The sequence below is a fragment of the Rana temporaria genome, chromosome 3, assembly GCF_905171775.1.
Source record: "Rana temporaria chromosome 3, aRanTem1.1, whole genome shotgun sequence".
NCBI classification, from domain to species: domain Eukaryota; kingdom Metazoa; phylum Chordata; class Amphibia; order Anura; family Ranidae; genus Rana; species Rana temporaria.
The window spans coordinates 19,729,256-19,741,713 of record NC_053491.1 but is presented as its reverse complement, the minus strand read 5'-3'; positions in this window follow the sequence as shown (position 1 = coordinate 19,741,713).

The window sequence follows — 12,458 nt, the reverse complement described above, 5'->3', positions numbered from 1 at the left end:
CCCTCAATGGGCTCCTGGCAAGGGTTATTGCCCAACATCTGCTGCCCTTCAACATAGTTGACAGCAACCCCTTCAGGCAGATGTTGGAGCAGGCCCAACCCCAATGGCGTGTCCCCAGCCGCCATTTCTTTGCCAGGACTGGTGTCCCTGCCCTACACCAGCACATTGTGCAGAATGTAACCCTGTCGCTGGATCACGCTGTCAGCGACAGGGTTCATCTGACAATGGATGGCTGGACCAGCAGGCATGGGCAGGGACGCTACATCAGCTTCACGGCCCATTGGGTTTCCCTCCGAGGCGTCGGTGAGGGATCGTCGGCAACCGATCTTGTGGTGCCGCCCCGGGGTGTCCAGGGGAGAACTGCTGGTCTCCCTCAAGCCACTGTCTCCGCAGCTGCTGAGCCTCCCAGCAAGCGCCCCCGTAGCTACTCAAGTGTGGGGCACGTGCGCTGTCAGGCCGTGCTCCAGCTTGTTAGTTTAGGGGACCGGAGACACACTGCAGAAGAAGTGCTGAAAGCACTTCAAGCTCAGGTCCAGAAGTGGCTGACACCCCGAAGGCTCCAGCCAGGTATGGTTGTCTGCGATAACGGCAGCAACCTACTCGCCGCCCTCCATGCTGGCAGTCTGACGCACGTGCCCTGTCTGGCACATGTCCTCAACCTGGTGGTGCAGAAGTTCCTGCGCACTTATCCAGGGTTGAGTGACATTGTGGCAAAGGCGCGTAGGATTGCCAGCCACTTCAGGCGCTCCCCAACCGCTACCGCGTCCCTGTCCAAATTGCAGCGGAAGTACAATCTGCCCCTTCACAGGCTGATTGTGGACAGTGTGACGCGGTGGAACTCCACCCTCCACATGCTGAAGAGGTTGTGGGAGCAGCAAAGGGCGGTGAGGGAGTACCTGATGGAACTAGGCACTGAGAGGGCTTCACCACAACTCCCTTTCATCGCCTGTGCGCAGTGGGGGCAGATAAACCAGGTCTGCCAAGTGTTGTCCTCCTTCGAGCAGGCGACCAAGATGGTCAGCAGTGAGCAAATTGGCCTCAATAGCGTGCTGCCAATACTGTTCATGCTGGAGAGGACACTAGATCGCCTGCTCGAGGCTGGGGAGAGTGCCTTGGTGGAGCAGGAGGAGTCAGCAATGCTCCACCGAGACCAGGGCCAGGACCAGGAGGAGGAGGAGGAGGAGGAGGATGATGATGAAGAGGAGGAGGAGGTGGTTGCTGGTGTCGTCCCGGAGTCAGGGCCTGGTCAGGAGGGAGAGCCGGTGTTGGGGGCACCGATAGTCCGGGGGTTGGGCATGTCTGAGTTTGACCAGCAGCGCCTCAGGGAAGAAGAGTCGCACCTCATTCACCTGGCCAGCATTGAGGAGTCACAGCGGGCTGTGCTCTTCCCCATGGCTGCCCACATGCTGAGATGCCTCAGGAGGGACCCCCGGGTTAAGACCATCAAGACGAGGGATGATTTCTGGATGGCCACCCTTTTGGATCCCAGGTGCAAGGGGAAACTGGAGCAGTTCATCCCAGCCAGCCGGAGGCAGCACCGGATGGAGGAACTGCAGGCAGCCATTGTCAGACGGTTGGAGCAGGCAACTCCCCGGCCTCCAGTTGTCCCCCCTCATCTCACCCAGCAGGTGGCTGCACCCAGCTGCAGCCGAGCAGGGGACCTAATGGAAGAGATGAGGATGTTCTTCCAAACCGAGCGACCCAGTACCACCACCAGCAGCAGCAGCAGCAGTCACCACCAGCGGCTGGCCCACATGGTGGCAGACTACATGGCGTCCGTCGGTGCTTCTGACAGTATGAGCACCGACGACCCCATGGAGTACTGGGTTGCCAGATTGGACACCTGCCGCGAGCTCGCTCAGTATGCGCTGGAGTTATTGTCTTGCCCCCCCTCCAGCGTACTATCTGAGCGGACATTCAGCGCGGCAGGTGGGGTGGTCACGGACAAGAGGACCCGTCTGTCCACAGACTCCGTGGACAGACTCACATTCATAAAGATGAATGAGTCCTGGATCGGCGGTGACTTTCTGGCACCCGTCGTCGGTTCAGGGCGCTGAAGGGTCCCTTGCCATGCATTCCCTGATGAAGCCCCGGACCTGATGTATTTACAGTGCTGAATATAACTATTTCAACATCAGAGAAAATCAATGTTAATATTTGGTACAGTAGGCTTTCTTTGCAATTACAGCGGTCAAACATTTCTTGTAGTTTTACACCAGCTTTGCACACACTGGAGGAGGGATTTTGGCCCACTCCTCCACACAGATCTTCTCTACATCAGTCATGTTTCTGGGCTATCGCTGAGAAACACGGAGTTTGAGCTCCCTCCAAAGATTCTCTATTGGGTTTAGGTCTGGAGACTGGCTAGGCCACGCCAGAACCTTGATATGCTCCTTACAGAGCCAATCCTTGGTTATCCTGGCTGTGTGCTTTGGGTCATTCTCATGTTGGAAGACCCAGCCTCGACCCATCTTCAAAGCTCTAACTCAGGGAAGGAGGTTGTTGCCCAAAATCTTGCAATACATGGCCCCGGTCATCCTCTCCTTAATACAGTGCAGTCACCCTGTCCCATGTGCAGAAAAACACCACCAAAGCATGATGCTACCACCCCCATGCTTCACATTAGGGATGGCGTTCTTGGCATGGTACTCATCATTATTCTTCCTCCGAACACGGTTAGTGAAATTATGATCAAAAAATTATATTATAGTCTCATCTGACCACATGATTTTCTCCCATGACTCCTTTGGATCAGTCAAGACAATTATGTCAGCAGTTATTTCACACCCTATATACTCTTATTAAGACTGCTGTACATCATGGCAACTCCTGCCCATGTGATATGACTCTGTATCAACTACTACTGTTAATACTACTACTGCTGCTTCTGCTGCTGCTGCCGCCCAGTCAATACACCTATGTCAGCAGTTATTTCACACTCTATATACTCTTATTAAGACTGCTGTACATCATGGCAACTCCTGCCCATGTGATATGACTCTGTATCAACTACTACTGTTAATACTACTACTGCTGCTTCAGCTGCTGCTGCCGCCCAGTCAAGACACCTATGTCAGCAGTTATTTGACACTCTATATACTCCTATTCCTACTGCTGTTCATCATGGCACCTCCTGCCCATGTGATATGACTCTGTATCAACTACTACTGTTAATACTACTGCTGCTTCTGCTGCTGCTGCCCAGTCAAGACACCTATGTCAGCACTTATTTCACACTCTATATACTCCTATTCCTACTGCTGTTCATCATGGCACCTCCTGCCCATGTGATATGACTCTGTATCAACTACTACTGTTAATACTACTGCTGCTTCTGCTGCTGCTGCCCAGTCAATACACCTATGTCAGCAGTTATTTGACACTCTATATACTCCTATTCCTACTGCTGTTCATCATGGCACCTCCTGCCCATGTGATATGACTCTGTATCAACTACTACTGTTAATACTACTACTGCTGCTTCTGCTTCTGCTGCTGCTGCCCAGTCAAGACACCTATGTCAGCAGTTATTTGACACTCTATATACTCCTATTCCTACTGCTGTTCATCATGGCACCTCCTGCCCATGTGATATGACTCTGTATCAACTACTACTGTTAATACTACTGCTGCTGCTTCTGCTGCTGCTGCTGCCCAGTCAAGACACCTATGTCAGCAGTTATTTGACACTCTATATACTCCTATTCCTACTGCTGTTCATCATGGCACCTCCTGCCCATGTGATATGACTCTGTATCAACTACTACTGTTAATACTACTGCTGCTTCTGCTGCTGCTGCCCAGTCAAGACACCTATGTCAGCAGTTATTTGACACTCTATATACTCCTATTCCTACTGCTGTTCATCATGGCACCTCCTGCCCATGTGATATGACTCTGTATCAACTACTACTGTTAATACTACTGCTGCTTCTGCTGCTGCTGCCCAGTCAATACACCTATGTCAGCAGTTATTTGACACTCTATATACTCCTATTCCTACTGCTGTTCATCATGGCACCTCCTGCCCATGTGATATGACTCTGTATCAACTACTACTGTTAATACTACTACTGCTGCTTCTGCTTCTGCTGCTGCTGCCCAGTCAAGACACCTATGTCAGCAGTTATTTGACACTCTATATACTCCTATTCCTACTGCTGTTCATCATGGCACCTCCTGCCCATGTGATATGACTCTGTATCAACTACTACTGTTAATACTACTGCTGCTGCTTCTGCTGCTGCTGCTGCCCAGTCAAGACACCTATGTCAGCAGTTATTTGACACTCTATATACTCCTATTCCTACTGCTGTTCATCATGGCACCTCCTGCCCATGTGATATGACTCTGTATCAACTACTACTGTTAATACTACTGCTGCTTCTGCTGCTGCTGCCCAGTCAAGACACCTATGTCAGCAGTTATTTGACACTCTATATACTCCTATTCCTACTGCTGTTCATCATGGCACCTCCTGCCCATGTGATATGACTCTGTATCAACTACTACTGTTAATACTACTGCTGCTTCTGCTGCTGCTGCCCAGTCAAGACACCTATGTCAGCAGTTATTTGACACTCTATATACTCCTATTCCTACTGCTGTTCATCATGGCACCTCCTGCCCATGTGATATGACTCTGTATCAACTACTACTGTTAATACTACTGCTGCTTCTGCTGCTGCTGCCCAGTCAATACACCTATGTCAGCAGTTATTTGACACTCTATATACTCCTATTCCTACTGCTGTTCATCATGGCACCTCCTGCCCATGTGATATGACTCTGTATCAACTACTACTGTTAATACTACTACTGCTGCTTCTGCTTCTGCTGCTGCTGCCCAGTCAAGACACCTATGTCAGCAGTTATTTGACACTCTATATACTCCTATTCCTACTGCTGTTCATCATGGCACCTCCTGCCCATGTGATATGACTCTGTATCAACTACTACTGTTAATACTACTGCTGCTGCTTCTGCTGCTGCTGCTGCCCAGTCAAGACACCTATGTCAGCAGTTATTTGACACTCTATATACTCCTATTCCTACTGCTGTTCATCATGGCACCTCCTGCCCATGTGATATGACTCTGTATCAACTACTACTGTTAATACTACTGCTGCTTCTGCTGCTGCTGCCCAGTCAAGACACCTATGTCAGCACTTATTTCACACTCTATATACTCCTATTCCTACTGCTGTTCATCATGGCACCTCCTGCCCATGTGATATGACTCTGTATCAACTACTACTGTTAATACTACTGCTGCTTCTGCTGCTGCTGCCCAGTCAATACACCTATGTCAGCAGTTATTTGACACTCTATATACTCCTATTCCTACTGCTGTTCATGATGGCACCTCCTGCCCATGTGATATGACTCTGTATCAACTACTACTGTTAATACTACTGCTGCTTCTGCTGCTGCTGCCCAGTCAAGACACCTATGTCAGCAGTTATTTGACACTCTATATACTCCTATTCCTACTGCTGTTCATCATGGCACCTCCTGCCCATGTGATATGACTCTGTATCAACTACTACTGTTAATACTACTACTGCTGCTTCTGCTTCTGCTGCTGCTGCCCAGTCAAGACACCTATGTCAGCAGTTATTTGACACTCTATATACTCCTATTCCTACTGCTGTTCATCATGGCACCTCCTGCCCATGTGATATGACTCTGTATCAACTACTACTGTTAATACTACTGCTGCTGCTTCTGCTGCTGCTGCTGCCCAGTCAAGACACCTATGTCAGCAGTTATTTGACACTCTATATACTCCTATTCCTACTGCTGTTCATCATGGCACCTCCTGCCCATGTGATATGACTCTGTATCAACTACTACTGTTAATACTACTGCTGCTTCTGCTGCTGCTGCCCAGTCAAGACACCTATGTCAGCAGTTATTTGACACTCTATATACTCCTATTCCTACTGCTGTTCATCATGGCACCTCCTGCCCATGTGATATGACTCTGTATCAACTACTACTGTTAATACTACTGCTGCTTCTGCTGCTGCTGCCCAGTCAATACACCTATGTCAGCAGTTATTTGACACTCTATATACTCCTATTCCTACTGCTGTTCATCATGGCACCTCCTGCCCATGTGATATGACTCTGTATCAACTACTACTGTTAATACTACTACTGCTGCTTCTGCTTCTGCTGCTGCTGCCCAGTCAAGACACCTATGTCAGCAGTTATTTGACACTCTATATACTCCTATTCCTACTGCTGTTCATCATGGCACCTCCTGCCCATGTGATATGACTCTGTATCAACTACTACTGTTAATACTACTGCTGCTGCTTCTGCTGCTGCTGCTGCCCAGTCAAGACACCTATGTCAGCAGTTATTTGACACTCTATATACTCCTATTCCTACTGCTGTTCATCATGGCACCTCCTGCCCATGTGATATGACTCTGTATCAACTACTACTGTTAATACTACTGCTGCTTCTGCTGCTGCTGCCCAGTCAAGACACCTATGTCAGCAGTTATTTGACACTCTATATACTCCTATTCCTACTGCTGTTCATCATGGCACCTCCTGCCCATGTGATATGACTCTGTATCAACTACTACTGTTAATACTACTGCTGCTTCTGCTGCTGCTGCCCAGTCAAGACACCTATGTCAGCAGTTATTTGACACTCTATATACTCCTATTCCTACTGCTGTTCATCATGGCACCTCCTGCCCATGTGATATGACTCTGTATCAACTACTACTGTTAATACTACTGCTGCTTCTGCTGCTGCTGCCCAGTCAATACACCTATGTCAGCAGTTATTTGACACTCTATATACTCCTATTCCTACTGCTGTTCATCATGGCACCTCCTGCCCATGTGATATGACTCTGTATCAACTACTACTGTTAATACTACTACTGCTGCTTCTGCTTCTGCTGCTGCTGCCCAGTCAAGACACCTATGTCAGCAGTTATTTGACACTCTATATACTCCTATTCCTACTGCTGTTCATCATGGCACCTCCTGCCCATGTGATATGACTCTGTATCAACTACTACTGTTAATACTACTGCTGCTGCTTCTGCTGCTGCTGCTGCCCAGTCAAGACACCTATGTCAGCAGTTATTTGACACTCTATATACTCCTATTCCTACTGCTGTTCATCATGGCACCTCCTGCCCATGTGATATGACTCTGTATCAACTACTACTGTTAATACTACTGCTGCTTCTGCTGCTGCTGCCCAGTCAAGACACCTATGTCAGCACTTATTTCACACTCTATATACTCCTATTCCTACTGCTGTTCATCATGGCACCTCCTGCCCATGTGATATGACTCTGTATCAACTACTACTGTTAATACTACTGCTGCTTCTGCTGCTGCTGCCCAGTCAATACCCCTATGTCAGCAGTTATTTGACACTCTATATACTCCTATTCCTACTGCTGTTCATGATGGCACCTCCTGCCCATGTGATATGACTCTGTATCAACTACTACTGTTAATACTACTGCTGCTTCTGCTGCTGCTGCCCAGTCAAGACACCTATGTCAGCAGTTATTTGACACTCTATATACTCCTATTCCTACTGCTGTTCATCATGGCACCTCCTGCCCATGTGATATGACTCTGTATCAACTACTACTGTTAATACTACTGCTGCTGCTTCTGCTGCTGCTGCTGCCCAGTCAAGACACCTATGTCAGCAGTTATTTGACACTCTATATACTCCTATTCCTACTGCTGTTCATCATGGCACCTCCTGCCCATGTGATATGACTCTGTATCAACTACTACTGTTAATACTACTGCTGCTTCTGCTGCTGCTGCCCAGTCAAGACACCTATGTCAGCAGTTATTTGACACTCTATATACTCCTATTCCTACTGCTGTTCATCATGGCACCTCCTGCCCATGTGATATGACTCTGTATCAACTACTACTGTTAATACTACTGCTGCTTCTGCTGCTGCTGCCGCCCAGTCAATACACCTATGTCAGCAGTTATTTGACACTCTATATACTCCTATTCCTACTGCTGTTCATCATGGCACCTCCTGCCCATGTGATATGACTCTGTATCAACTACTACTGTTAATACTACTACTGCTGCTTCTGCTGCCCAGTCAAGACACCTATGTCATCAGTTATTTCACACCCTATATACTCTTATTAAGACTGCTGTTCATCATGGCACCTCTTGCCCGAGTGATTTGACACTGTATTGTCAATGTCTACTACTACTATTACAGCTCAGTCAAGACACCTGTGTCCCAATTTTTTGGTACACTATTGACTACTATGACCACTACTGATGCTGTAAAGTATTCCCCAAGTGTTTTTATGCTATGTATTACTATTACCACTACTGCTTGTAAATCATGCCTGTGTGATACTTAGTGGGAATGCTTTAATAAGCATTCCTAGTATGGATACCCGTAAATGTATTAATCTTAATTAGTGTGAATGCTTTAATAAACATTTCCAGTATTGATATCCGTAAATTTAGTAATCTTATTATTCCTTAAGTTTTTTGGTTCTGCGTAACTTCGGCATACTTTCAGCTATTGAGACCATTCAACTGTAAAAATGTTCGTCTCGTTCAGCTAATGATGGGACTTCTTCAAGTTTTTTTCTACTTTTTACACTTTTATAAATTTTAAGCTTTTAGACCCTTTTTTTAAACATTGAAGTCAATGAGAACATCCTTTTCCCCTTTGAATTCACATGCCATGCCAAAAGTTTCAGCTACTTCATACTTTCACTTACAGACACTGAAAAAACTTTAAAGCGGTCACAAAATATTTAGCTATCCGGCTATGACTTTTCAGATCGTTATCGTTTACAATTTTTTGGTGAAAACGCAATTTACGTTTTGCGAATTTTTCACAAAAATGCAATAGGTTATAATGTAATCCTATGGAGGGGATTTAGAGTCTGTCATGTGACCTTAACATTGGAGATCTTTGTAATTAAAAATATCTTTACAAAAAGGGGAAACAAATTGGTCTCACGCCCACAAGATCTACTTTTCATACACAATTTTTATATCAAAACGTAGCTATGCTTGTCTGGTTTATGGCAATGTGACCAATTCTGCGATACGTATTTTAGTTTTAATTATTGGAGCAACAGCCAGAAATTATGTCTCATAGACTCTCATGTGAAATTATCTAAAAAATGTTGCTGCAGAACTCACAAAGACGCTCTTTTCTAAATCGCAGAAATGGCCACATTTTTAAGTTTATCTACATAAATTTCATATCGATGCGTTTACAAGGGCCGTGTATTTCAAACGGTGTAGTCGTTGTATCAATTGCATGTACGTTTGAGGATTTATTAAGCTTTGTTTGGAGGCTTAAATCATGTATTAGATCTGTGAATTAAAAGCGTTTGTAATGTTATTTCTTTCCATAAATAACTTTCCTGACCTCAGTGCAATATTCCTCCTCACTGACCTGGGGGGGAGGGGAAACCTATTGAGGGGGGAGGGGCGACCAGGAAGTCAGCATACTCTATACTTTGCAGATAGAGAAAGAAGCTGTGTGTCCTAAGCTGTGTGGCAAGGGGCTCACCAATTAAGCTATTCAGCATTCCCACTCGCATTTTCCTCAGGAAATGCATTGTCTAGTTATATTATATTTTAATACTCCTGCTGCTGCCTCCATGCTGAGTAAAGCTTCATGACCTTTCTGGCACAGCGGATCCACCAACAGCCTCCGCTACAAGCTACCAGACCGGACTACCAGACCGGATCTAAACAGCAAGTGTAACTATAACAATGAACCTTATGTTAAACCCTGTTTTGCGGCATTTATACTGCAACCATTGGGCTGACTGCAAGAGCTCATCTGCATTCTCTCTCTTTCTTGCTCTCCCTCTCTCTCTCTTTGTATATATATATATATATATTGTTGCTTTTGTTATGTTCATTTTTCAACAGTTTATTTTGTGTTCGTCGTGTCTGTGTCGTGTGCTTTAGTTTGTCCTAGGTTAATGTTAAATAAAATAATAGTATAAAATGTTTTTGCTTATTATGAAGTTAAATGTGTTGATGTTGATTTGTTTGATGTGTAGTTAGATGTGTTGAAAAACCTACAACTCTATCTCAAAAAGAAATGAAACATTTCCAAAAAATAAGTTTTTTTAATACAAAAATAAATTTAAATATAGCTCTCAATCCGTTTCTGAATGCGGTGCATTTCCGCAATCTGACCCGATAGCTGCTGCTCTAGCAGAGCATTTTGTTGGGTGAGGTAGCTCATCTTCCGCTGGTTCTGAAGGATCTTCTGGTGCGTCTTTTCGATGAGTATATTTTGCCTCCTCAGATCTCTTGATGCTTTTAGGATATAATAAAAAAACATTTGGATTTCAAATAACGTTACCAAATAAATAAATATTTTTTTTTGCTTATTAATCAATCATTATCATGTGTATACACTTGTTATGTGTCTAACACATCCCGGGAGTGCAGAATTATTAGGCAAATGAGTATTTGGACCACATCATCCTCTTTATGCATGTTGTCTTACTCCAAGCTGTATAGGCTCGAAAGCCTACTACAGATTAGGCATATTAGGTAATGTACATCTCTGTAATGAGAAGGTGTGTGGTCTAATGACATCAACACTCTATATCAGGTGTGCATAATTATTAGTCAATTTCCTTTTCTTTGGCAAAATTGGCCAAAAGAAGGATTTGACAGACTCTGAAAAGTCCAAAATAGAGAGATATCTAGCAGAGGGATGCAGCACTCTTAAAGTTGCAAAGCTTCTGAAGCGTGATCATCAAACAAAAGAAGCGTGTGGAAAAACAAAGGTGCAAAATAACTGCCCATGAACTGAGAAAAGTTAAGCGTGCAGCTGCCAAGATGCCACTTGCCACAAGATTGGCCATATTTCAGAGCTGCAACATCACTGGGGTGCCCAAAAGCACAAGGTGTGCAATACCCAGAGACATGGCCAAGGTAAGAAAGGCTGAAAGACGATGACCACTGAACAAGACACACAAGCTGCAACGTCAAGACTGTGCCAATAAATATCTCAAGAAAGATTTTTCTAAGGTTTTATGGACTGCTGAAATGAGAGTGAGTCTTGATGGGCCAGATGGAAGAGCCCGTGGCTGGATTGGTAAAGGGCAGGGAGCTCCAGTCCAACTCAGACGCCAGCAAGGTGGTGGTGGAGTACTGGTTTGGGCTGGTATCATCAAAGATGAGCTTGTGGGGCCTTTTCGGATTGAGGATGGAGTCAAGCTCAACTCCCAGTCCTACTGCCAGATTATGGAAGAGACCTTCTTCAAGCAGTGGTACAGGAAAAAGTCACCATCCTTCAAGAAAAACATGATTTTCATGCAGGACAATGCTCCATCACACGTGTCAAAGTACTCCACAGCGTGGCTGGCAAGAAAGGGTATTAAATAAAAAAAAGTAATGACATGGCCTCCTTGTTCACCTGATCTGAACCCCATTGAGAACCTGTGGTCCATCATCAAATGTGGGATTTACAAGGAGGGAAAACAGTACACCTCTCTGAACAGTGTCTGGCAGGCTGTGGTTGCTGCTGCACGCAATGTTGATGGTGAACAGATCAAAACACTGACAGAATCCATGGATGTCAGGCTTTTGAGTGTCCTTGCAAAGAAAGGTGGCTATATTGGTCACTGATTTGTTTTTGTTTTGTTTTTAAATGTCAGAAATGTGTATTTGTGAATGTTGAGATGTTATATTGGTTTCACTGTTAAAAATAAATCATTGAAATGGCTATCTATTTATTTTTTGGTTAAGTTGCCTAATAATTCTGCACAGTAATAGTAGTCACCTGCACACACAGATATCCCCCGAAAATAACTAACACTAAAAACAAACTAAAAACTACTTCCAAAAAAATTCAGCTTTGATATTAATGAGTTTTTGGGGTTCATTGAGAACATGGTTGTTGTTCAATAATAAAATGAATCCTCAAAAAATACAACTTGCCTAATAATTATGCACTACCTGTATACTTCTAGCATCAATACCATATTATGGTTCTACAATCTGACAGGTGCGCTTTATATGTTGTCCATTTTTATATCTACATTTTGTTGTTGAAATGTTATTAATCATTGTGCACATATTTACCTTCCTGAATGAGGCTCACAGGACCGCTCTCTTCCTCCTGCTCTTCTGCTTGAGAAGTTGGGGTGGTGGGGGGGGGAAGCTCCTCAGCTTGCTCCTCAACAGGAGCTGGGGTTGGGGAGTGGGAGGGCCCTGGCTGCTCCTCCTCATGCATCTCCTCCTCTGCCGCATCCTCCTCTGCCGCATCCTCCTCCTCCTCATCGGCCTGGCGCCTTCTGCGCTTGGCGCGGACAACTGGCATTGGAGCTCCTATAATAACACAATGTTCATATATTATAAAAATGTTTTCTAATGACGTATGCAAATTCTGTGTACTGTGCTGTATTGTATATGAATACAAATTGATTTAT